General features: G+C 48.5%; 1 protein-coding gene across 1 annotated transcript in view; it reads left to right on the plus strand.

Annotated features, from left to right (window-relative positions):
• Positions 1-15,585: 15,585 nt before the first annotated feature.
• Positions 15,586-27,005, plus strand: part of Cpx (synaptic transmission protein complexin) — a 177,169-nt gene continuing 165,749 nt past the window's right edge. The window contains exon 1 of the mRNA XM_076308182.1: positions 15,586-15,894. The gene's annotated coding sequence lies outside the window, so the exon portion shown is untranslated. The remainder of the gene's footprint in view (positions 15,895-27,005) is intronic.

Raw genomic sequence — 27,005 nt, forward strand, 5'->3', positions numbered from 1 at the left:
GGAATATTCCCTTCAGAGAAACGTAGAACGTGTTGTACAGGAATGTGGACAGTGTCGAGTAAGTAAAAACAATAAGTAAAAACTTATCGTTAGCTGTTCGTTACAGTACCTACGTTGTTGGCTAAAAATGTTTAAGAACCGAAGGGACTTTGAACGTTTTCTTCGATCGTCCATAACTCGAGAACCAAGGTGTACAGGGCGTACGTTCTCGTACAATTTTTACACATCTTGGCGCGCAGATCTCCGAGTTACGTATTCCTGAATCGTCCTGTACAGATTGACTCGTAATTCTCTCGTAAGTACAGCCAAAATCGATGAAAAACGTCCTGGCCATATACTGGCATTCTTTCCGTGAAAACGGAACCAACGAGTTCTCTGTTACCGTGCAACGAATCTTCCTCTCGTACTTATGTGTACATATTTATGTACAAAATTACACGTGTACATATTTATGTACATGTTTATATACAAAAAAATTATGCGAAGATTAACGAACGAGTTACCGATCGCAATTCCGTTGGCTTCGCCAATGGAAAGTAACGAGGGGAAAGAATGCACCGAGCGAGTGCAACTATTAACATATTTGGAGGAAACGGTTTTACTCCCGCGAAGGAGCCAATATTTAGAGGACGCTGCACCTGGAGATTGTCTTCCAGACGCCCGACGAACCCGATGAATATTTTATTGCGCGTCGATGATGCAATTTAGCGAGGAAACAACTAGTTTGCCTTGCCGCGGCGATCGCGGACGACGTTCGAGAATTTTTCAGGACTTCCAAACGGGTTCGGGGACACATCAGCTGGCAGCCCCGGCCGGCTGATCGATAACGCGTTAAAGTCGCTTAAAGCGGGACTTTAATAACGCGTATCCCGGTTTTAGGACAGCTCAAAGTTTTAGCGTCGCATCGACGGCTCTCATCGAGTCATTTCGCGGAGATTGCAACGCTTTGGCACCGAAACTCCGACCCGATGATCGACGCTCGGTCTCGGTTCTAGGATACGATCGGAAACTTTCACACCTTGCGTCCATTGTCTCGTGATTTCAACGTGGAATTTTTCTTCTTCGTTCTTTTTTTTTCTTCGTTTTTTTTTTCTTTTATCTCTCCTCTCGCGAGCGAGATCGAAACATCGCGATAATTCGCGGCGAGAAGCTCGAGGGATCGTCGGCTCGTCGGCTCGTCGGCTCGTCGGCTCGTCGGCTCGTCGCCGGTGGCCAACACTCGAAAAGCATTCGCCCCGGGTGTTAACGGTCGTTCAACCGCTGGATTATCTCCGTCCATATGACTCAGGCGTGCCAGTCCTGTTGCATAAAAGACGCTTAAGTATGCATAGAATCAGCCGCACGGAACGATAACACGTCGTAGCTGCGAAGTAATGGGAAAGATTATTTATGGATTGCGATATCTCTATACATCTCCAGCTGAATTACGACGATCTCGGGAAAGGTTCCCGTGGACGCGCCTTCCTGACACAGATTTCGCCTGGAAAATCCATGAATTTTAATTGTTCATAAATTGCGAGAAAACGCCGTGCCCACGAAATACGTCCCGATCCCGTTCGAACGAGATCTTCCACCCGTTGGAATCCTCCGCGCGTCGCGACGCTCCTTTATCTCGATGACAAATGGCCCCGTTGGGGACGGCCGACGCGGCAATTAAAAAGTTGCCACCGTTACGGAATAGAATTTAAACGCGTTGCCAAATACTCGAAGATTAAAGAGCAACGCGATCAACGCCCGGAGATTAGCGTTAATTGTAACGATTTCGCGATCGATCGTGGGATCGTTTTTACCAGGACGCACGGTGGCTAGGTGTACGAAAGAAGAGCGGAACAAAGGTGGATCCTGGTACGGGGGATCAGAAGATGCGTCGTGGTTGCGTCCTCGTCCCCAACGTGCGCAATTTAGCTGAAACAGAGTGGAAAATGCTGAGCGGGTCGCGTTGCGTTGCAAAAACGACTCGTTCTTACGCAACCGTGTCGCCGGTATTGCCGCAACGCAACCTGCCGCCGACACGGGACTTTCCGGTGGTCCACCGAATTCGTTCAACCATCGAACAAATACGGAAATCGTTTTTAATCCGACGATCTTTATTAATTGGCCGGTCGGAGAGTTCGTAAAAGTTCGCGCACGGGAACTCTTCGAGCCCCGCCGCGTTCTTCTTTCGCAACTCGTGCCGATATTTCCATAAGTCTTTCTTATCCTACGGTGGGAGGGAGCTCGAACGAGGATGATTATGGAAGAGCGAGTTTCGCGGGCAAATTTCCAGCGAGAAGTTTCTCCCCACCGTGGCGTCGGAGCGACTCGACGGTTGCACGAATTTTCGAATTACCGCCAAGTTTAACGAACTTCCACGAGCGAGAGTTTTTTCTTTTTTTTCTTTCTTCCACTTCTTTTTCGACAGCTTGGAAAAACGAAAAATCGACGCGTTGGAACGTCGCGCGAGAAACGAGCGTCCACCGCGTGGAAGATACTTCCATTCAGTGGCCGGTGATATTTAATACTTTCACTCGAACTCCTTGACCCGCGTACAATTACACGCGGACTCGCGTGCAACCGACGAGCTTGCCCGAACGAACGCAGTCGCTGCGCTATTGCATGCACGACTTGCATACAGGAAACACGGCTACCAATTAATACGTACGACTTCCAGGTCCGTCGCCGAACGGAAGAGACCGATCGAGATCGACGTTTAACTCTTTTTCACGAGCTTCTCTCCACTTGGAGGAAATTTCAATACGATCGTACGTGCGATTGGTCGATACGCGAGATACCTTTCGATCTGGAGCAAAAGGATCGCAATCTCTCGCGCTCGTCGTCAGAGGGCGACCGAACCGATCCCTTTCTCGCACATCGAGAATCGTCCCCGACGTTTATATACGGAGTGTTTCCACATCGATGGTATAGGGGAGGGGGGGAAGTTTAATTCCTGTGAAGAAAATTCGGAAGAAGTGGAAGAACGAACGAAGAAGTTTACTTTCCGAGTAAATCGGTACCATTGATTCAACGAGGACAAAACAACTCCTTCGACTAAACATTATGTAGCTGCAGTATCGATGCTGGCTCGATTGCAGACCGAAAGGAGGAATAACGAGGTAACGAATAATTTTTATTCGAAAAATAAGTAAAAAAAAAAAAAAAATAAATTAGCAACGAATTTAACAATATCGTGTGTACCTCTCGTACTTGTCACCAGAAGCCAATCAATTCCTTTCCTGCACGATCCTGAATCGACTTCGACCTGTACACGTAGCTGCCATTCTTGTCAAAGTTTTATGTTCGCGATGTCGATGATTCGTGGAGGACGCCGATACTTAGCCGCGATCCTGCTTGCGTCTTCACCTTGCAGATATCGCAGAATCGCTGTTCGGATGAATTATGCAGTAAAGGGGAAACGACGAGGTAACGATCTTTTTAACCGTGAAACAAGCGAAATAAAATTGTACTCTCGTGCTCGCCGCTAGAGGTCGAGCCAACCCCTTTTTTTACAATTTGTCGTACCCCACCCCCGATTTCCATGCACGTGGTCCTCGATCGATTAATAGTAAGATCGGAACGAGACGTATCGTTCGGGTTCCACAGGACCGATCTCGAGATCTCTCTTTCTTGATTATCGTTGGTAGATTATTCGAAATCTCGAGATTTCTCCTACCGGCTACGCAAATCTACGAATAAATTCATTATTCCGAGAAACTAATTAGATCCTCGATCGCACACGCTCGCGTACGTTGGTTACACCAACGCGTCCGTAATAAAGATTTCCTCCGAGGTACATCTATACAAACATCCGAGTAAACTGTTTCCAGGGCAGCGGAATCTCTCCAGGTTTAGATATATTCCTCGATTGCGTGTACGTGTATTCGGATGTTTGGATAGACTATAAACACAGAACGCGCCGCGATCGTGTTCGATCGCAAGAGGGGGTAGGGGAGCAAACTTGTGTGTAACTTCCATTGTGCAAATCAATTCGATCGTCCGTCCCGAGAGAGTGTTTGTCCTAATGTAACGCCGGTGTTTGCGTTGTTGCTCCGGGCGTGTTACCTTAACGAAACGTTTTACCTCGAGTAACTCGTACGTTTTACGATTTATACTACCTATCGTGCTTCCGGTGTGTCTTAATTGCGCGTAAAGCCCTCGAGACGAGTCTCGATGTTCCACCGGCTCCGCGCCTGGACGACGAAAAACGTTTTGCACAATCCGCGTGGTCCAGATACATCACGTAAGCATCATCGTGGTGTTCGTTGGTAACCGACCCAGAACCAACCGTTCGTTCCACCGTGCAATTTCACGGCAATAATGGTGAAATTACAATCGGTCGATAGAATTTACCGTTGCGGTTCTCTCTCTATTTTTACCCGGAGTCGTATTCATCGTCGCTGTTCGGCTCGTTCGAACGCGGAACGACGTGAGAAATTAGTCGGTGTCTGGCCGCGTTTTTCCTTCGCTCCTTCGATAACGAATAAAAACCTCGAAGCTTCGAAACGCCGATATAAACGCGTGTCCTTTTGTTACATTTGCACGAAACGAGGAAAATGTTTTCCACCGGTTGTTCAGCGTTCGGGGCCACACGGTCGCGCGTTCCTTTAATCAACCGCTATTTGGATCAACGAGACACGGAAATTTCACCGGTTACATCGAATTACCGGTGCTTCAAAGAGTTCGGAATAGCAGGAAATTACGTTGAACGCGTTACACGGTTCCTTTTCCGAATCGAACGCCGCCAGGAAACCGTGAACGACTTTATGGAAATATATTAACGATAGTTTTACGGTCGGTGCGAGGAAACCCACTTAATTTCTATCTTGGCCGATCGAGTTCGTAAAACACCGTGTTACGCTTCCGAGTCCAATTAGGGTACGAAGGTGAGACGAAGGTGTACGGAATTCCAGCGGGCTGTTGGACGAAGTACCGCTTTCTAAGCGCCACGGTGTATCCTTGGATCCTTCGATCCTTCCATCCCGAGGATCGTACGACCCGCTCACCTTCGAGTTGGCTTCGTTGTGGGAACGGCCGAGAGAGAAGATGAATTTACGCGGCCCGTATCGTCCGTGCTCTACTAAGTACGCGGAATCCGCCCGATACGAGCGGAATCGCGTGCTACCGGGACCACTGTTACGGCAACGCATCGCGTGTCTCGCGAGAATGGAACAGAAAGAAAGTTGACGCAACAAAGCACACGCGTTCTCGTTAGAATCTCTTCGCTCGATGGAGGAAACCAGTGGCCGATTTTTCCGACAACGGGGTTTCTCGTACACGTGGAAAACAAATATCGATCACAGTGCCGCCCCTAGAGATCGACGGGGCCCGAGGGATACCTTAATTCGATCGGAAAACTTTTCAAACGTTGCTCCTATATTTCGCAGAAAATTACACTTTGTTGCGCTCGGTATTTCGTAGTATTGTCAACGAGGGTAAGGTTCTTTAAAAGTTTACAATCAGGGTTAGGTCTGGGTTAGGTCCTTGTCCTTTGGAGAAACGTTGCCAGTCGCCATTCACCGGTTCGTGTTAAATCGCTAGAAGAAATATCGTAAAACGAACGTTTCGGTCGAGACCTACTAGAATTTTATCACCTCGGTAGCCGAATAATAATTCGGGCTATCGTGAAGCACCTGTACGAACAAATGCTCGGTAAAACAATATTTTTATCAAATTTTCGCGTAATTAACATTGAAGGCAAGGGCCCCTCGAGCACCGGGCCTCGTTCGCCCCGGTGGCAAGGGCGGCTCCGAGTACCCGTGGTACCACGAAGCGTGAAAAAGAGCGAGGAAAGAAGAAAAGGCGGCGACAGGTCGCGTTTAGCGGCGAGTATCGCGCGATTGTGTTTCGTAGACGGCAGAAGAGGGTTTGACGGCAATCTGAGTAATTACGGCGACCCAGTTAACGGCGAATCTCCTGACCCAGTTCTCGTAAAACGCGGATTACAAAACTGGCGAACCGTGGGCGTGTCGCGTTTCCTGCGGCCGCCCAATTTCGCAAGGGTTCGTCGCACGAGGGACGCCGCGATACCGCAAAACGACGAGGATTCGTTCGTCCACCCCGCGATGGTCGAAAAAGATGGAAAACAAAAAAAAAAAAAAAAGATAGAAAAGAAACGAAACGAACGAACGAATAAAATTCCGCGAGATCGTTTGTCGCGGTACGAAACGCGATTTGTACTTCGCGGTAGAGAATCGGATCCTGAGAATCTAATATTCTACGCACTGATTACCGCTGTTTTGATATCGCTGTATCAGCGGCCCGATAACCCTCTCCCCCTCTCTGTGCGGCTAAATTGCCTCGGGTAAATTGCCACGGATAAATTCGATTTCGGGTGTCCTTTCGGACAGAGTCGCGCCAGGGACAATAAATAAAATCCAAACATTCAATTTGGGTCGGGTCGCGGATTTGTGTATACGCTCGGTGAAAAGAAATGTAGAGGGGGGAACGCATCGTGTCGCGATTGATGTCGCGACTCTGTCTATGACTGTTGGTTTATGCTTCGATAAAATACCATCGCGACGATATTGCGGCGCAATTTCGCGCGATGCACCGTACTGCGTAAAGGGCTCCGCGACTAGATCGATTGATCAAAGGCCGGGATTAATTCGATGCGGACTTTCAAAGAGGAGTATCGTGGCTCAATGTTATTCCCGATACGTAGGACGCTTGCAACGCTCGCGAGTCTCTCGAGCGTTTCTAAAATATGTATGTTGGCAGTGTGGCGGCCGTGACGATAAATCATAGTTCCTCGGCCTCTAAACCCTACGGAGTACTTTTCGCAACTAGGGTAAGAAAACCTTTAAGTAACTGGAAGTACGCGACGAAAGTGTTGCTCGTTCGAACGAGATTACTCGTTTCTGGTGCATTCCCCGGGTCTCTCCCGACCCGTGGGGTTCTCTTCGAAACGACAACGTGTTTCGTTTCGAGTAGTAAATCGAGCCTCGTAGCGACTTCGTCCCCGCGCCTAAACGTTCTCGCCTCGGGGGACTCGTGATCCATAATTCGAGTCTCGTTGGAGGTCGCGATCGTAGCAGCCCGAAGGTCTCGTTTCAAAAGGATCGGTGCAACTTTTTCGTTGCACGCGCGTGTCCGATCAATGACGATTGTGGAACGCCCGAACCTTTGAAGAAAGAAGACAGCTCGCTTCCGTGGTACCGTAGTTTCGATTGAAAAACGGAAGAGGAACATGGATCGAGACTCGCGGGACGGATTTTTCCGATTGCGTTTTCGTTAATATCGTCGAGGCGAAGAAAGAAAGAGATAAATAAAATTGGCGACGATCGCCTTTCTCTCAACGAAGCGTGCCGCGCAGCTCAGGGACTCTCGACGATCCACGCTCGATAGCGTCGCGGCTGTCGCGTCTTAACGAATTAACGCGCGTAACTCCGAGACGAGATCTCTCGCCAGTCCAATGCCACATGCGCACCGTGAGATCGCCGACTCGCCCTCGGCGTCGGGGAGATTCCATTCTCAGACGTTCTGGCATCTCCATGAGAAGAGAGTAGCCGCGCTGCGTGTCGTAACGTTCCGGGCGTGTGCGAGACTCTCCATCGAATCGCGATAATGCCGCGGTTACGGCATTGTATCGCGATTCTACCGACGATTATCGCTCGACGCGCAATTTTCAAGCTCTTCGTCGACGAAACCTTCCAGCCGATTTTCGTTCCGGACCCTCTCGGTACCGCTAACGTGTACAGGTGTCTAATAATCGCATACCACGTGGACCATGGACGTATCCACACCGAGTAGAGTCTTCAACTAATTAGGAGCCCGTTCCGTACGATTTTACGTCCAATATCGAATCGCGCGGTATCCACGTAACCGTGACACAACGTTTAGATCAAATAGGAACATTTTTCCCCGCTTCGGTGTCTCGAACCTATCGCGTACTTTCCACGTGCGACGAGCCACCTTGTATAAACTGGTCGCGAGTAATACTTCGATGTACAATGTTCGTACGATAGAACTTTCGCGTAACGTTCGCGTAACGGATGTTCGTAGAACGGAGACTCCACCGAGGCGCGACGGTGGAGTGTCTGTGCGCGACGCGCTCGTTGCGAGTACGTAGAAAGGGTGAAAGGTCGTCGAAACTCGGGTAATTGGAATTAAGAGGGCAGTAAACGAAGAGTCGTGGATTCGCGGAGGCGGTTCTCGCGGCGTTTCACAATCGATTGGTCGATTACGGGATTATCGTTTTCCCCGCGGCTTTTCCGTCCTCGTGGTCGTAAAAATCGCGCATGTGGAACGAGGCGATTTAATGGAAAGACGGTACGAGAAGACGACGGATCGGCCTTGACGAATCCCGAGAGCGTTCCCTCTCACTCGAATCGCTCGACGATTCGAGGCTCGTGCTCCTTGAACGGATACGTTCGCGCCTTCGTCGGCGACGAACCAGTCCCTTTCTCTCAGCATTTGCGGAAACGACCGAGACTGGAAAAATAACGACGTTCGACGCGATCTTGGCTGACCGTGACACGCTTCGTTCCACTCGTGTTCCGCGTTTTCGACGATCGGGGATCGAAATTATTTTACCAGCTTCGCGCTTCCTTTCGCGACGCAAGTGTAACGCGACTTCGATCACGGAAAGAGTGATTTTCGTTTGGAACAGTTCCGAGTAGACGCGCGGAGACGGCGTCCAATTGCTATCCACGATTTTTGAAATTACGTATTCGAAGCTGCACGCCCCGAATATTCTATTCGCCGCTTTCTCCGACTTCTCTCGATCTCGATCAAAATCGCCGATTCTCGTACGGAGCAATAACCTTTTCTGCCAGTCACCGTTCGGTTTCGTCATAGGTTTGCGTCATGCGCACCAACGTGTACGCCGGCGATTTTACGTTTCTAGTTTCATTTTGCACGCGTTTACTTTCCGCTCAGCGACCTTGTAAAGTAAACGTTCGTTTATGTTACGCCGTGTTTCGTTAAGTCATTCTCTGGACGCGTGCTCGATCGTTCAAAGTCGGCACCCAGGAATTTCGCGAGACCAGCTCCGTTGCATTTTTCGGCAATCGCGAGATCATCGGACGTTTATTCCACCGTGCAGGAACGTTGTTTGTTTAAAAGCGTACCGTTTCTCGATTTGTCGGGTTTCGAGAAGAGTTTACCCGAAAAAACTGTTCAATTTTCGTTGCTCTGTTTTTCGCAAAATACGATGTAAATTGTCGAAACACGAAGTGCAATTGCAGCTTCGAGTACGAACAGTTATCGAAGGTTTGAAACGACGTCGAAAAAGAATGGCGCGCGGATGGCTGCAGATCTCTCACTTATCAACTCCATTCTCTTCAGTTGTCCATTCTTCTGGCTGAGGTCGCCGTGACCGCATCGCGGATGAATTCTCCCTCGTGATATATTTCCGTGGAATTTTTTAAAATTCGGATCGATGAAATATCGTGGCGATTCGAGCTCCCCGTCAGACACTCGCTTATCGATGCATTTTTCGAGCTGAAGTTTCTTTTCCACGCTCGAGCTTGACGCGGTTACATTTTTCAGAATATTAATCGAACAACGTGGACACAAAATATCCCCTCTCCCCTTTCCCCCTCTCCGTGGAGACTCGTTTCGATGTCGGTCCTTTCCATTAGTGTATTTCCAGAACGTAAAATAACCGTCATAATCGTACAACAACGTGATATTGTACGATCCCGTGTATCGTACACAAGAGGCGTTAACGTTGTATTTATTACACGAGCAATACTACTACTTCTGTTCAATGTTTCAAACGGTTGCAAAAGTTCTCTCGATTGAGCTGCACGCGCGTGTACGAACAACTTTGTAAACAGTTGATTTTTAACGTTGTCGAAACTATCTATCTCTGTCTACGTTCGAAATGGTACGCCGTGAAAAAAGAAGAGCCAAACATTTTATAGCTCGGTCCGTATTTTTCTTTTCATCGATCGTACCTCGATACAAAAGGACCTATGCTCGCGGATAAATAAACGAATAAACCAAATAAATAAGTCTCACGGTAATTGCTTTCCCGGGGCTTTCGCGGAGAACAACAATCGTTTAGATCCGGGCTCGTTAAGACGGTAATTAAAAAGCAAGCGGAGTCGTGGCGTCGAACGTTCGACGAATAAGAGCCGAAGGATGAAATTGAACGCGTATTCTGCGCGCGGCTTGTACCCACGGTTTAAAAAGGATATTTTCAAACGGTGGTGGCGCGCCCTCGGGGGGATTTTCACAGCCCCGGGATTAAAATAACGCTGCCCTTTAACGGCGCGCGAAAGGCCCTCGACCGTTTTGAAAGTCGTAGACGATTGCTACGATCAACAAGTTCATTTCCAGCGGGGCGTGACAGTTCAGAAACGCGATCGCAGATGCATCGAAGTAATTAAAGTTTAATTAAGCCGGTCGCGCGTACGTCCCGGCCGTTCCCGCCATGACAACCGTGGGGCTGCGTGAACGCGAAACTAAAGGTAAAATCTAATATTCGCGGTGGACGCCTTTCGGCATAGCCGAGCGCGTCCTTTATTAAACGTCCACGCGATCAAGAATGCGGTTATTGCTTCCATTCGGAGCAATTTTTCATCGGTGAAGTGTATTAGGTCAACCCCTCGAACGCGCGCGGCCGCATTTTTCGCGAAACCGTCGCTGAACACCTCTGCCTCCGGAGCTGTAAAAGGTGGTATCGTTCGGTCTTTAACGTCAATCTGGTAAAATCGTCACCTCTGTGAATTTTTATCGATCCACGAACAGAAGGGTTAACATTGTAAAGGGAACTTGAGCGAAGAATCGGCTACCGAATTAAAAAGGGGGAAAAAAATTTGAACGATACGGTATATTAAAAATTAACGGCAGCTGGAAAGTTTCGATCGTTTTTAAAGCGTGATCGTATTTTTTAGCAAACTTCGAACTATCGCGGAGCACCCTGTAAAATTCACTTTTAACGAGCCAGGTCCGGAAGGGTTAAAATTAGTTCCACGAGACCGTAACACCTCGTTTCCGAAGAATCTGTCGCAAGTTCGGACGATGCGCTATATTATAAATTAATGGTACATAGCCGATCGCGTTAGATCAGCCTCGGAACTTGAAAACTTGGAACCGTCGTGGAGCGCATCTTCCACTCTGCGAGAAGCGTACCGTGTAAAAGGTTGACTCGTTTCATATTTAACGTCAACCCCGTAAGATTGAGATCTCCGTGAATTTTTAGCCATCCAGGAATAGAGGGGTTGCAGTGGGTCCCTGAGTAGCGAAGAACACCTAGTTTTCGAACAATCTATTCCGAGTTCGGACGACGTAACGATTCTAACAATACATTCGACGCGATATTTTCTACTCCATTGTTGTTCGTTAGGGGACCAAAATATCTCGAGGTGGAGGCCTCGAGCTCTATCGTTGCACAAATTGATTTCATCGCCAGGAATCGACCGAAACTGGCTTCTAATTAACTTTTAAAGTTGTTGTCGCACGTTTCAAGAACAATGGAATTGAAATTCGAGGAGTTTCAAAAGGAACGCTTTCGAAGAGAGAAACGATCGAGAAATAAAACCCGATGTGTTCCATTTCTTTTCGTACGTTTTGCGAGAAAAAGCGTTTTGCGCTCGTTGTTAATGAATTAAATGCGAACGGAAGGCGCGCGATTTTCCAGGTTGACGAGCACCAGCGTGGCAGCAGCCCGCGCAGGTAAAGCGAACGATTTGGAGTTGAATTTCGTTCCTTACACTCGATAGTCAAAGGGTGTTTACAGTTTGCTTACGTCCGTTTGCACACCGTCGATGGCCGTAAGAACCTCGACGTGTGTCCACACGCGTCGCTTCGGCCACCAGCTGTGAAATTCTTCGCGCGTTGAATCGTCGTCGTTTCTTCGCGGCGTTCGACTTTTTTTTTTTCATCAGAATTGCGAGGTCCCGGGGCGCGACGAACCCCAAAACGCGGGAAAACTCGCGTGTGAAAACCCGTGTGCAAAGAAAACAGCGTTAACCTCTTTGTTACGCGAACCTAGGCTTAATCTCGGAAAGTGGATTGAACACGCCGCGTGGATCAATAAATTACCGGTCACTTTGAACCGTGTTTAAAGGGGATGTCTTTAACACGCGTTTACATTGGATAGCGAAAAGTATCGCGCGTCTGTTATCGTTAAATTTAGAATCGATTTCGCTCGGAATAGGTACACGCTGTACTTCTTTTCGATCGTTTCGTCGCCGACTCGATGGAAATTATGCCATTCCTTTTACGAGAAGCTTATTTTGGATACTCGGTGACTCTCGAAATTGGTTATCAATGAACGCGAGAGGTTCAAACCGCGACGAAATAATTTCGGGCACATTCGCGGAAAGACAATCGTGTTTCCTCGCTTTTCAACATGCTTATCACGGTCCACATAATTCCGAGACTTATAGCGGAGCATTATACCACTAACATGGATTTGCACTTCGCCAGTCTCAGGACGTGATTCCAGTAGTACCTCCCAGAACCAAAGTCTGGCGGGCATCCGAGGAACACCGAGAATCCATACGCACATACAAATGTGGTATACAGGGTGGTAAAAAATAACGGTCCGGAACGGAAAATCTTTCATCGACGCAGATCCTGCGATCGATCCTTTAGGCGTAGAATTTTTAATTTCGTCGTTTATGAACGTTCGACGTCGTGAATCTTTTCCCCAGCTAATCGAACGCAAACGGAATAATTGGTTTCGAAGTGTCGGTTCGTTGATATCGACGAAAATACAACGTAACGTAAAAATAAAATGTACCTTCGATCGCGATCAGAAAGTTTCGTATCGTCGACGAAGCGCCTAACCTTGAACCAATGTACTTCTAATGGATCAATTCCTGTTTATTTTCAATGTATAGCGCTTGCTAAACAACAAAAAATTATTTTATCTCGAAACGATCAATTAGGTAGGAGTTGGATCGATCGTACGTCTTTCGTTTACCACCCTGTACACGAATTTTTCCATTTCGTTCTCCAGAAAGGTTCTCGTTGTTCGTGAAATGGGCAAATTCCTCGCAATTATCGAGGAGAATTTCTCAAAAGGATTCTTCTTGGAAATATCGCGTCGCGTAAGTATTCAAACAACGATTCTAAACGCGCCTCACTTTTCCTCTCATCGACGTAACACGCGTTCTTCTCGCAGCTACGAGGAGATTCGACTTTCTGCGATTTCTTTCCGCGTTGCACCTTCGTCATCGTCCTCGTCTCCCTCGTTTTTTCCTCGCGGAGGAAGGAAACGGGAAAAAGGAAAACGTTGTACGCGACGGTGGTCCCACGGAAAAAAGCGTTTTCAATTTCTTTCTTCGTCCGGTGTCCCGTAATTATCGATTCGTTTAGAAATTCTATGTTCGGTCACGGGGGACGTGTTTCGCGTAAAGCGCGCAACACCTAGCAGAATGTAAGGAAATTACGTAATTTCCGGCTTCCCTGTCGGCGGGGAGTCGGGCTTCGTTTTGCGTAAAGATTTCTGGCGTTCGTAAGATGCGTTTGACAGGCTCGGTTGTCCGTTGGTTCGAAGCTGTTACCGGTCACCTTTGCACGGAGGAGATCGTCGAGACATTTCGCCTCGAGGGTCACCGTCGTTGACACGCGTATTCTCCGTGGTAAATAATCGATCGGGGCAATGTTTACTATCGAAAGGCTGTGCCCGTTCGACGTAAAAATAAACTAGTCTCGCGATGCGTCCGCGTCTTAGCTCGATAAATAATCTACTCGATGCTCGTGACTCGGTGCATTTGCCAGCGGCAGCCAGGTTTTGCGTAGCTCCGGTGCTCGAATCTCCCGATGAATTTACGTTTCGAAGTATCGTGTCTGGCTCACCTTTGAAAGCCATCGATTTATCGTCGGATCACCCGTGATTCATCCAACAACGCGAGATAAAGCTGAGCTATGTCACGCCATTAGTTCCGCGTATCCAATAGCGTTTCCATGCCAAGCAGCGATTCTAGACACTCGTAAAATTTTGACGATAATGTCGCGGCGTTATGGACCGAAATGGTCAATGCGCGAGCTCGAACGAAGCCCTGATAAAGGGAGACGATCGTTGTTTCTACGCGTTGTCGCTGGTGGGCGCTCCTAGGGCCGAGTTCGTAACGAACCGCGGGATTCTCGACTTTCGTTCCCTTTCCTCGGTGTTCTCTAAACACCGAGAGAACACGTTGAAATTTCTTTCAAGTCTCGAGAAAGGAACTCGCGTTCGACGATGTTTCCGTCCGTCTGGCGTACGACCGTCAACTGGATTTTAAAGAGAAACTTGAAAAAATATAGCGCCAACTTTCGTCCGTGTTTTCGTATCTCCGTCAGTTTTCTATTCGGAATAACGTTGACCTAGATTTACATTTTTCCACAAAGCGCTCTCGGTTAAAAACGTTTGCATGTACGCGACAGCTCTCGCGGAGAAGTTGCGTTTATTTAATGGATCTCGAGGCGATGTACGTATGCGCGAACGTCTTTTATCGTTGGAAAATGTCCGCGATACCCGGATCGAGTCGAGCCGCGAACGAACCGCGTCTCTATTATTAGGTATCGAGCCAGATGAACGAAACAACGACGACCGACTCGACTCTTTTATCGATTCATAAAATACGCGACCGTATACGGGGCCGACGTATTCGAACGGGGTATAACGGAGACGACGAACACTGTATTTACGTCGAACATTTTACGAGAGACGCTTTAAGGCTAAAGCGTTTACGATGGCGGGGAAATTTCTCATCTTATCCGCGGCAAAACGGGATGCAACCTACCGCCGAAATTCTCATCATCTTTCGACGACCTATATACCCTTTTTTGCAACTTCGTACGAGGAAAGTTCTCCCGGTGCACCTAATAGGGGGCCTCCGTCGATAGTTTCGAGGCTAGCGCACCTGCACGATCCTCGACGATTATCCAGGAAGAAACCGAAGCTCGCGAGGTCGAGAGGACGACGCCAGGATATTTTCGATCCTCTGCGAATAAATATCGAGCAACTAAACCCTCCCGTTTCCGTTGAAAAGAAACAACCCTCCGCGAAGAAGAAACTGCACGACCGGCCGTAATTCGGTAACAAGGTCAGATAGGATTCACGCTTTTACGAGCGAGTGTCCGTATCGTTTCGAAGCGCACGATCCACCCTCGATGTTGCGTCGACTAATAGCTAAACACTTTTTATAGCCGAAAAAGCGCGAGGGAGGCTCGCGAGTACAAATACGGCACGACGGGTAAAGAGTGTACGAAAACATAGAAATAGACGAGTATAGAGGGTTATTTGTGTACGGAGCGCGAGCGCGCGCCTCCCCGAAACGGAGACGGAGAGACACCGAGGGAGAGAGAGAGAAAAAGAGAGAATCGGACGCGGGGGGTTGCGAGAGAGACGGAGAAAAAGACACAGGTATAGACACAGAGATAGGAACGTGTGGTACGCGTACGCCCCGCCCTCTTCCCAACTCGACTCGTCGCTCTCCCTCTCCCTTTTCCTCTCAAAGGGCCGAGAGTAGGGTTCCCCGTTGGTCGTGCACCCTCTTGGAGGCTCCGTCGGTGCGGCAACCCCTCTCCCCGCTGGCGTAGCAAAGCCTCATACCACTTTCGATGGATCGATGTTAGTACGGTAACCCTCCGTCGAGTGGCGCCACCCTCGCCGCTACGACATAGTCGCTCGGTTGGACCTCGGGTTCACTCAGTCTACGACCGTTTGCCACGAGACTTCGATCTCATCGGTCTCTCCCCGTCTTTCTCTATCTCTCCACCCTTCTTTTTCCCGCTTGGAGGACGGAGAGCAGCTACCACCACCACCACCACTACCACCGACCACCACTACCACCACCACCACCGCCGCCGCCGCCACCGCCGCCGACCGGGGAGACGCACGTAGTCTAAACGTGAGACTCGTACGGACGTAGTCGTCGTCCTCGCCGGTAGTCCTCGTCGTACACTGTTGTTCGAGCCAGCCCTTCCTCGGTTGTACTTCGTGCGCTTCTTTCGACGCAGAGTCATCCGCAGAACAAGGTGAGTCCTCGAGACTCGATATTATTTACACACGCATCGTCGTTCACAAGTCGAGCGACTTTGGAACGTTTCTCGCTTCCTTGGTCAACGATACGCATCGCTACGGAGAGGTATTAGTTTTTTCCACGTGCTCCGTTCGCAAACAAACCGTTGTTTCGCCGAGACGTTGAGATATTTCGAACGCGTTGAAATCGCGAGGAGGAACCGCGGCACGCGGCTACGTTCACGCTGCACCGCGCGTACGTACCCTCTCCTCGTCGATTGCGTCGCGGTCGCGTATTTTCCTGCTCTCTCTTTTTCGTGGCGTGCGGTACGTGTGCGGCAGCTCGATAAAACGCAAGGGTTAGGCCGCTGCGGGCCCCTCTGATCGATCTCGAACCGCACTCCCGCTTTTCCTCCACGCAAAATCGTCGACGTTTCTCGCTCGACCGCGATCCCCGTCGTCAAAGTCTCCTCGTACCGAGCGATCTCTACGCGGAGGCGTTCCTCGAGGTCCACGATCTTCTATTTCCCTTCCGTCTTTGGTCGTCGGGTCGTCCCGTGATCCCGACCACCGGTATCGTCGATCGAACGTAACAGAAATCGGTGAACCTTTTATATTTTTAACAAGCATCCTTCCGAGTACAGCGTCGGAGGTCGTCGAATGTTCGAACCGATAAATCGTTCTTCGAGTAATAAAAGTAACGAAATGTACGAGTACACGACGAGTACTGAGTACGAATGGACGGAAGGGAGGAATTGGTTGCAAGGTACGTAAAAAATAGAACACACGAAAGCCAGGTGTTGCTATCTGGAATCATTGAAATCACCGTGTGTTCGTAGCTCTCGACTCGCGTTGATATATTTTTGTTGCCAAACCGTCTAGCGGTAATTGGTAGCGGGGTAGAAAAAAGGGTCTACGTAATTCGAGACGGTATTCGCGGAAGGACGTATTCCCGGAAAAGGTTCGACGCGTTCCGACTCGCCTTTGAACGCGAGAACGTAAACATTTCTCAGGTATAGAATTCGTCGTTCGTGCGGAATATCGTACGACGTCGAGTAAATAGTCGAAATTACGTTTACGCGGGCGTAATCGTTCGCCGTAAAATTGGGTTCCATTAGGGAAATGTACCACGGGAGGTTCTTAAATCGAGTGGCAGTTAAAATGGTGCCGTTTCCGCGATGGAAGCGCGTTCCAGGGGACGTGTCCAAGTTGTATCGAGTTTTCGAGGATAATCCATTCGGATCGATGCCTAATTCAAGAACGAGCCCACGCTGGTATTTACGTTCTCCTCGGTAGCGCGGAACGATTTTGTTTGCTCGGTGTAGGTGTTCGCAGGGACTCGACGCCCGGAGGGTTCCTTCTGTAGGTTAGGAAGGTCGGAGAAAGACGGACGAAGGTCAGCGAACCTTGTTTCTTCCTTTCCTTCCTCGTAAAGGTTCCCCCCCGCTGTTGCGATGTTCCATCATGTTCTCGCGAACGGGGGTGCTACGTCTTTGAATTAATTATTCAAGGCTCTTATCTACCTTCTCGTAGCGTATTAACCGTAGCTTCGTTTATCTCGAATCGCGTGGAATTTCCCTGCGAAAATATAACGTTCTCGGTGGATTCGCGACGACTGCGAATTCTTCGTGCACGTTTCGCGGAGAGAGAGGGAGAAAGAGAGACCGACGAATTCGCCGCGAGTCCAATTGGTATTTAAAGCTCGAAACTTTGCGCGCGAATAATTCGCGAATCCATTTGCTCGGCGGCGATCTTCGAGTCCGTTATGATACCGAGGATTTGAAATTTCTTCGCCGGGGAAGTTTCCAAGGCGAACTTGGATCGAGTCCGCGTCAAAGCATTAGCCTCCCCGCCTCGAAATTAATTTCTTCTCGCGAATTGGGCGGAGGAGCGCGGCACACCGTGGGAACGGGAACTTTTCTGTTTAATTTTCCATTTTCTCGAGCTTCTTTCCCTCACGCCCTAATAAGTTTCCACGTGCAACTTCCCGAGATCATTGCTGTCGTTCGTTGTCGCGTTTCCTCCACCGAAATAGCGCGAGTCCCGAGCCTCGGGTACGGTTCAAGGCTTCATCGATCGTTTCGGGCTTTTCCTTGGTTCATCGGTAGGTTTGACGCGTCGTTGACACGACCATTTGCCAGCTCCGTGTCTCCTCACCCGATCCCCTGGGCCGCCCTCCGACCATTCAGCTTGATAAATGCGCGTTGCACGGTTTCGTAATTAATAGCAGGGCTGATACGTCGCTGTCTGATTATGCGAATAGGCTTAACCTTACCGCAACGAATCACGGGACGTCTGTCGCGCGGTGTACCTCTCGATCGTTAAACCCATTCCCTGGCATCGACGCAAGATCTCTTGGCCACGGAATAGCCGATCGAAGAAACTCGGAGGTAAAAATTACACCGCCGCGAAACCGTCGATACTCTTAAACGGGTATTAAAGCTTCGATCAAGGACCATTCGCAACGTATCCACGTATGCGGCAAGTCGAACCGTACTCGTTTGTATTCTCGGCCATCGAAACCATGTTCTTGAAATAATTTCAAAATCGTCGGTTTCTACGGAGATAGTGTACCCCGTAATTGTCAGATGGCGATACTGGGATCGAGAGGAGGGTATTTTGTTTGGATTTTAACGGGACGTGTTCTCCGTTTATCGACGAGGGATTTAACCGCGAAATTCGTAGCTGCACGTCGCGGCTCTTTTTCAAATCCTCCGTAGGATAGTGTCCTCGTTTCGCATTCCTCTCGCACGTAGTATCGAAATTGAGACGTCCTTCCCGGGTAGAAGCTCGCCGTTCTGCCCGAGCGCATTACCATTTTTCGGCAATCGAACCGAATCGATAGTCGGTCCGGTCGCCCCGGCGCCGCCACTTCGGCGTCGAATCGAACCCGTTGATTCGTACGCATAAATCGCGCGTAAAGCGACTTCCCTCCTGTTTCGTCGTTTCGTTCGTACGCTATCTCGTCGAGCGTAATTTACGACCGGAAGATGCTGATTTCGAATATCCCCGCCCGTGACTTATTGCGTTCTCGAGGGTTGCTACGAACAAACGATTTATTATCCGCTAGTAGCGGAGTATGATCGACCGAGAATCCAAAGGGTCCAAAGAGTCGAGGAAGATTAGCGGGGTTCGAGAACGTCTGCGCGTAATGGTTCCCTCGACGCGAAATACACGATGACCCAGTTGACGTCGAGTGGGGGTGCCTTTAATACACGCCCGAATATTGCTCGAAATAGAAGGCCTCGATGGAGCCAGTGTCTTTCTATAACGGCCAGTTAAATCGAATTGGTCTATCTACGGTCCTTTAAGCGGTGGCCTTTTAACCCGGTCAGCGAGGGTTGTACATCGGAACGATGTCGAGGGGTGGCAAGTGTCTTGTCTGGCCAAACATCGTCCGTTATCTACTGCGGATTGCTCGATCGGAGATATCTGCCCGTTCGTTAAGAAATTACCCTCGAAACTCGAGCTCTAGTGATTTCAGCGGCTTCCTCGGGCCTTTTTCGTTTCGGTAGTACGATAAAACATCCCGTAGACGAAATAACAGGGACACTAGGTGTTTGAACAATGGGACGGTCGCTGTTTCGATATAAGTGTTATTTATTCGAATAGAACCGAAGCGAATCGACTGTCGGTTCGGTGCATTAAATTATTCGGACGTTGGAGATTTCGGAAGTTTATTTATTCGGAGAGAATCAACGATTTATTTAATATACATCAGAGTATCCGGATATAGGAAATCTTTGAACATTATTTATTCGAAGAGAATCGACAGTTTGTTTAATATACATTAGAGTATCCGGATATAGAAGGTCTCTCAACATTATTTATTCGAAGGGAATCGACAGTTTGTTTAATATGTATCAGAGTATCCGGATATAGAGGATCTCTAAACTTTATTTATTCCAAGTGAATCGACAGTTTGTTTAGTATGTTAGAGTATTTGGATATAGGAGAGTACTACTGTACATTGTCCTGCCACGATTAAAGCAATTACGATAGATTCCATGGCACGTTCCCGTTTTCCTCGAGTACTCTCGTTGCATCGTAAAGCGGAAAACACTTATTCCACGTTTGGGACGTTTTTGCCTCAAAGACCATCGGTGTGCAGCGTCTTTCGCAGGACTCGAAATATCGGCCGCCCGGAGACGCGTAGGATTTTTCCACCCTAATACTTTGATAAGGTTCAACGGCGAGTCGGGGCGCTTGAAACCCGAGCAACGAAAAAGTCGTTAAACGAGGGCACAATTCGTTTCCCTTCTGGAAAAGAGAAACGGTTATAATAACGCCACGGGGAACACGGTGGCGGCGGCGGCGGCGGCGGCGGCGCGTGGAAAAATGAATTAGGGGCCATCAATTCGAGACGGAATTATACCGTTTATCCAGGGAAACGACTTGCTAAAAGTGAGACCTCGAACTTCGAAGGACGCCAGTTTTACGCTAGAAGGACCAACGGCATCGTTACTGTCCCGTAATTTCGACAGTGATATTTTTCTACCGAAAGGACGGGGGAGAGGGACCAAAGGTTGGGCGACGGTTTCGGGTACATAGAAAGGGCGAAAGGGACGCGCCCCTCTGAACGAAAGAATATCGCTCTTCTTCGAGGAACACTAAAAATTATAATGTACACTCGTTGTGTCCTTCGTTTCGCTTCACCGTGCTAGAGAACGAGGCTCGTCGCTGTATCCACTCCTTCGACTCCAAGTCTAGCTTATTTTTTCGACTAGTAATTTTGGAAAAGCTTTGAGGGCTTCGGGACGCGCTGCGATAATTCGAGTGTCGTTGGATTCGAGGGTGGATCGTGGAACGTCGGTGTGAAAGGTAGAAAGGAAAGAAGAGCTCGAGGAACGGAGACAAACGAAAGCCAGGGGCATACATTAGAAGACTCGTAATTCGCCTCGGTATCGATCGGTCGATTCGCTTCGGCCGGCTCGTTCTTTCATTGGTTTCTCCAGTTCGTTCGTTTCCTTGCACCTCCTCGCGTCCGTTTTCGAAAAATCCAAATCGAAAGGTTTCGAGGGCGTATCCTCGTGCCCTCGAGTCCTCGATGCTCGTTTTCCAAGTACGGTTTTTGCGTTCACGGATTTGTACACTAGAACTTTTTATTGTCGCTCGTTCGGACACGGGTTCCTCGGTCTTGGCGAGGATCTTTGGCACGCGGAGAGAATCGTATCTTTCGCGCGACCAATCTTCGCTCGTTTCGAGACTTTTTCGTCGTCGCGATCCCCGTACCTCGATAGAGACATTCGGTCGAATTAATGGCGGGGAAAAAGAGACCGTTTTAGCGAATTCTCGTTAACCGGTCCATTGTGGGGAAGTGCAACGGGCGGTGTCCGGGGGCCCACGATCGTCGAGTCGGAGAATCTGGACAACCTTTTAGGGGATACATATCGACACCGGTGAACGAGAAAAAGCTTGGAAAGAAAAGGAAAGAGTCGCGCGGGTGGCGAGCGACGCGAAGCCAAATAGTTTCGGGAAGAAAAGTTGCCCGTGTTCCGTAATTCGATGCTCGACGAGAATTAACTGGGAACGAACCGCTGCGATGGTGTTTCTGTTTCCTTCGACCGGGGGGGGGGGGGGGGGGTTTCGATGTTTTACCGATAATAGAGTTTCGATTTTGAACGAGGAGTCGCGAGTTCTCGCGAACGGAACGAGCTGAATTCACCCGAAAACAAACACGCGAGCAGTCTCTCCGTTCATTCTTCTTCTTCTTATTATATTATTACTCGCGAGACAAACCCTTTGGTACGAGAATGCTCTCTGCATTTATTATTATTATTTATTCGCGAGATCTTTGGTACGGAAAGATAAAGGCGCGGAGAGATGTACAAGCTTGAATAGGTAACGCGAAATAAAGAAACCGATGTATTAGTTAAAATCGGAGCTGAAGAAAGCCTTGGAAATGGTAGAGATTCGTAGCGATTCGACAAAGGAAAACGTCCGGGCTGTTACTAAATTCGAGAACGGTTCGACGATGGCTGGACACGGTGCGAGAGCTTTGAATTTACGCGGGCTGGAAATCTATTCGCAGGAATGGAATTAAATTTTTACTTGGCATCCGTGCAGCCCCGTATCTGGGGCACGGTATTTCCGTTGGAAGGTAAACAGGGGAACCCGGGGTATCCGATGGTCGTTTTCGAGGCGCGAAACTCCGCGAGCTCGCGTTCTTTTAATCTCGGTCCCTTCTGCGCTCGTTTCGCGCCCTTGTTCCCGTCAGGTCTCTTCCGCTTCGTGCACCCCCGTCGAGTCTCTTCCGTTGTGTTTCAGCCCTCCCTTGGCTCGCCTTTGGTTTCCACGTTCGGTCTGAAAACGGCAACGAGGGCGGGCAAAGGGCGTCCTAATTTCTTTTCTCTCTGTTTCCCTCGACGTTTAGTTTCCGTGGCCGGCCGATGGCGAACATGCCCGTAACGTGTCCCGTCGTTTCGTATAATTTCGTCGCGTCGACGCGATTGCACACGCGACGACGAGTTCTCGAGCCAAGCCCCTTGATTATCGACCGCCGGCTACGGCTTATCGTCGATTATCAGTTCGGAATATAGCCGCGCTTATCCATCGCCTATCCTCGTACATCGGCTATCGCCTCGTGTACAACGCCGTCAGCTCGATTATGCTTATATCTCGATCGGTCTCGCGCGGAAAGATTAAATCTACCGTCGCGATTTTCGAAGCACCGTCTCCATCGGGACCATTTACATTCCAACGGTCAAAGATCACGGAACACCTACCGTGAAAACAATTAACGTTAAACGTTTACCGATAACGTGCTCACGTACAGTGATATTTTCGAGAAAAGAAAATTCAACGTCGTGGATTCTTCTTATTATTCGATTAAGAAACCGAGTAAATTGAATTCTCGACAACAACGAAGTGGGTACACCGGTCAGACGCCACCTTACCGGTGACGGGTTAATTCTACTCGGTGGAAACTTCTCGCGATCAGCTCCATGTTTCTCTGTAGTTTCTGGACGGTACCGAGATCGGAGATAAAAAAAGAAAACGGATCGTGTTAGCCGGCAAAAGTGCCCGCCGATCGATTCATCCGTATATGCTTATTTGCTTTTAATCTAGTAAGGGAGCAAAGGTCGTGCGCTGTCCGCGAGCCTATTAATCTCTCGAAATTGGGTCATCGTTGTTATTCGATATTGAACCAAGCGCGGTTCAGTTTTTCGTCGATCTCGGATGTTATTCCGACGAAACGTTGAAATCACTTACGGTTCATCGTTTCCAGGAAAAATTACAAGGATTCGACGCCCCGGAGGTTCATCCTCGCGAAACGTTTAAAAGTTCGCGCGGACCGAATCTCGAGCGTTTTTTCTTTTTTTTTTCCATCGATTATCCGACTTTTTGTCAACCGTTCGGGGCCAAAAACGCTCTCTTCCCCTCTCGGTTGGTAAGTTATTGATCATGTTTGGACGTTGTGCACGGTCAGATAGAAAGGAGAAAATAAAGTTTCCTCGGACGGATCCGGTAAGGCGCAATCCCGTGGGAGAACCCGGTGAAGTTCCGGGCAGGATTCCAGGATGCATCCTCCCGTATTTTCACGTGTCTCTGTGCGGCGAGCGTACAGTTCCCGAGACAACGCGGGCGGAAAGCTGCAAATGCTTTCATAATGTACTTTGGCTGTCCTGCGAGCCACCGAGATACGCAAGGACGCCATTTGTCGACCAAAGCCGTGACCTTTCGCGGTATCCGTTCGACGATCGCGTATATTCTAGTTTCATTTTCTCTCTGGCTCCCTCTCTCTTTCTCTCTTTCTCGTGCACGATCGTTTTTTCCCCCTCCGATACGTTTCGGACGATAACGAGATTAATGCAACTCGTCGATCTAGGCCGATGTCGGGCCATCGCGATTTCCAACGATAAAGGAACGAAGAGACAAATTTCCATTGCGCGTAATCGCTTGCAGTCTGTTTCGCAAAACGTTAATGTTCCGTTTGCAATTATTTTCGCACAGATCGTAAGTATATTTAAAAGAAACTTGTTCGTTAGCGGGCCCATCGACGGGCATATTTCTGGGTATACTACTTTCTGTGGCGGAGTGGGAAAGGTAACGAGTGTTCTTATTTTATCGCAGTTAGGTGTATCGTGTTATCTTGTACCTGGTGTACCAATATCTACTCTCGTTGCTTTCTCTACTGCTTGTACATTGGACTCGGCTTATTTTTCCGACTAGCTCGATCAGTTACAGTCCCTTCTTCGTTAGATAGCGTATTTTGGAAATATCGCGTCCACGCTCTTACGAAACAGTCTGTAAATGAGCGAGTGTAACCCGGGCGACCTACATCGGCACTATTCGGTCGCTCCGATTTGGGTCGATCGGAGCGCCAACAAAATACAGCGAACGATATTACTTTCGGATGGTTGGGCGTTCGGTTAATCGATGCACGGATAATCGAGGTTTCCGTCGGCTAGGCAATACATTTTTTCGTGGAATTCGTTCCACGAATGACGCTACGTTCGTACAGGATGACCCGAAACGACTTTCTCAGCGGTGCAACGCGATATTATCGTTGCTCTTTGAACTTTGCCGAAAATAGAACCGTAATTGGATATTTTTATACCGCTAATTGTGAAAACGGGGCACAGTTCGACATAGTTCGACATAGTTCGATCGTAACGTTCCCTCCTGGGTAGAGACACGTGCGTGTAAGATTTTTCACGAGACGTATAGTTTTCATTTACTTTCGTGCGCCGTTTCGATAACGGAAACAGCTCGGTAAAATATTTCGGTTGACCTGGATCGCGGTGATATCGATGGGACGTAATTAACGGCGCGTGTTCGTCATAAGCGATAACCTTCGAAACCGGGGTAATTTATTCTTCTGGAATTTTTTGCTCCCGGTGGGAAAAAAAAGAACTGGGCACCTTGCGAGATCACCGAAATGCCAGGGGTCGGTTAAAATTCCCGGGGAATATTTAAATAACGAATCCTTTAAATATATATCGAATTACGTAACCGGGGATTATTTAACGGCCGAAAAAAGCTGTCGCGCGAAAACGAGTTATCAGCAACGTCGCGCTAAATCTTTGGCACCTGACCTACATTATTAAAGCAAGGATTAGCATCGACCGCCATTCAAAATCCTATTACACGGTAATTTACGTTTTATCCGAGCGGGGAGCGATGCGCGAAAAAAAAAAAAAATTAAAGCCGTGCTCTCGCGCGCGCAGCGGCCATTTGACTTCGTAATTCCTGCGGCCGGAAGCTACAGCCGGCCGGATGATGGCACATTTCGGTAATAAGTCGACGAGAGGGCGGTTCTTTTCCTTTATTCCTAGGAACCCCTCCCGTGCGCTGAATTTCCTGTGAAACCGAGAACTGAAATTTTACAGTGGCGCTTCACCGTCATGGAAACGTAATTAAATTACGTGTCCTTTCTATATCCATTATGGCTGCATAATGAGAGTAACAAAATTATGCTGCATTACGAACTTTAATATAATACCTACATCGCGCGCGAGCCGTTTAATACATTAACGTATTGATACGTAGGGCGTTTCATTAAATTAGTCCCGGTTGTAATCTTCGAATATTTCAACCGATCGTGCGTTGTCCAAAATATCGAGTGTTCTTCCGGTCGTACGTTTACCGGATGTCTGTGTCTGGTTGTCCGAATCTCCTTCGAGTGCTTCGAATTTAGAGCAGACGTTCCGATTACTGTCACTTGAATCTCGTCACGCAGCCATCGAGTGTAAACATCGTTACGTAAAAATTCTTTTCATCGCGATTCATCGTTCCGTTGTCGAATTAAATAATTTAAACGACGGTTATCGTAACGTCTACACCCTGTACAGAAAATTGGTAATGTTTGGCTCGCAGCGAGCATCCGTATTAATATTATTCCGACTCCTGGAATTTATGTTCACGTTGTTTCACGTTCGTCGAAAAAATTACGAGCCACGAAGAAATTCAATTTTGGCGTACCGTTCGAGGATCGAAATCAAATCGCAGGGTTTACGTTAGGGGGTGGTAGTCCATTTTAAAGGAAAATCCGACGTGGCTCAGCCCCTCGGTATTAACGCCGCTTGTATAAATCGGGGAAACGCGTGCTAAGCGAGAATGTTCGTTTTCAGTTTCCACCTCCGGAGCCACTCCTGACCAATATATCGCGCGGGCGCTGAGCCACTTTAAAAGTTTCCTTGCGACTCGAATAAATCATGGTCTCGTAACTCGTACGGGTAACGGTGCGTGATGTACGGCTAGTAGATCCGTATGGGACATCTTTGTGGTTGCAAATGGCGATATTTTTCACGCGTCTTTTTGCGTTCTCGCGTCGTTCGCGAGCGGATACCACCGTACCGTATTCCGCTTGAACGTCGTGCTTCGAGAGTCGGAGTAACCACCGGTTTAGTTTCAGCTGACGTTTATTTCGCGACGAGTTATTGGAGAAACTATCCTGTTAAATATGGAGGGTAAGGGGGACCTCGAAGGCGAGTCGAAAGGAAAGAACAACATTTTACGAAACAAAGCTTTATTTTCGAATGATCGATCTACAAAGTAAACCAAGTGCGTGTACATTTGACTCTTGGCTAACGACTCGGTGCTCCTGTACATCTCTCCTTGTAAAATCTGCCATTTTATTAGCGCGAGATGAGAAAAATATTCCTTCTTGCTTCATTTTACCCGAATCGGGTTAACTCTCTCCAAAGTACTCGTGTCTCTGCGTATAATTTGAAACGCAATTGCAAGCGACCCTGTAAATAAAAGTGAAGTGTCAAGTTTAGCGATTCTAGTAAGAGGTGTATTTTTATACCCGAATATCGGGCAAAAGTGTCTCGCTTCGAGAGCAAAGTGTTACCCATAGGTCCACCAGGTTATTATTCAAAAGTCAAGTGTACAATTTCGAAAAATGTCGCCCTTCGTTTTTCATTTACTTTTCGCGTAGAATTACCCCCTGTTAGGCGATACTGCGCTTTGCGGGACACATTTTACACCGTCTGGAAGCGGTAGCATCGAACATTTTTCTTTTTCTCGTATCGGGGAATTCCACGGGGATGTGCATATCGCGTACGAAAGGTAAACATGGAAACGAAGTTATGTTTCTCGGTGTAGGAAATATTCACGGGCGTCGTCTGTGCAGACGCGACGGTAGCATGTGCAGCGAACCGAGTTTCGGAGCGGAGACTCG

Source organism: Ptiloglossa arizonensis, chromosome 4, assembly GCF_051014685.1.
Source record: "Ptiloglossa arizonensis isolate GNS036 chromosome 4, iyPtiAriz1_principal, whole genome shotgun sequence".
Taxonomy (NCBI): Eukaryota; Metazoa; Arthropoda; class Insecta; order Hymenoptera; family Colletidae; genus Ptiloglossa; species Ptiloglossa arizonensis.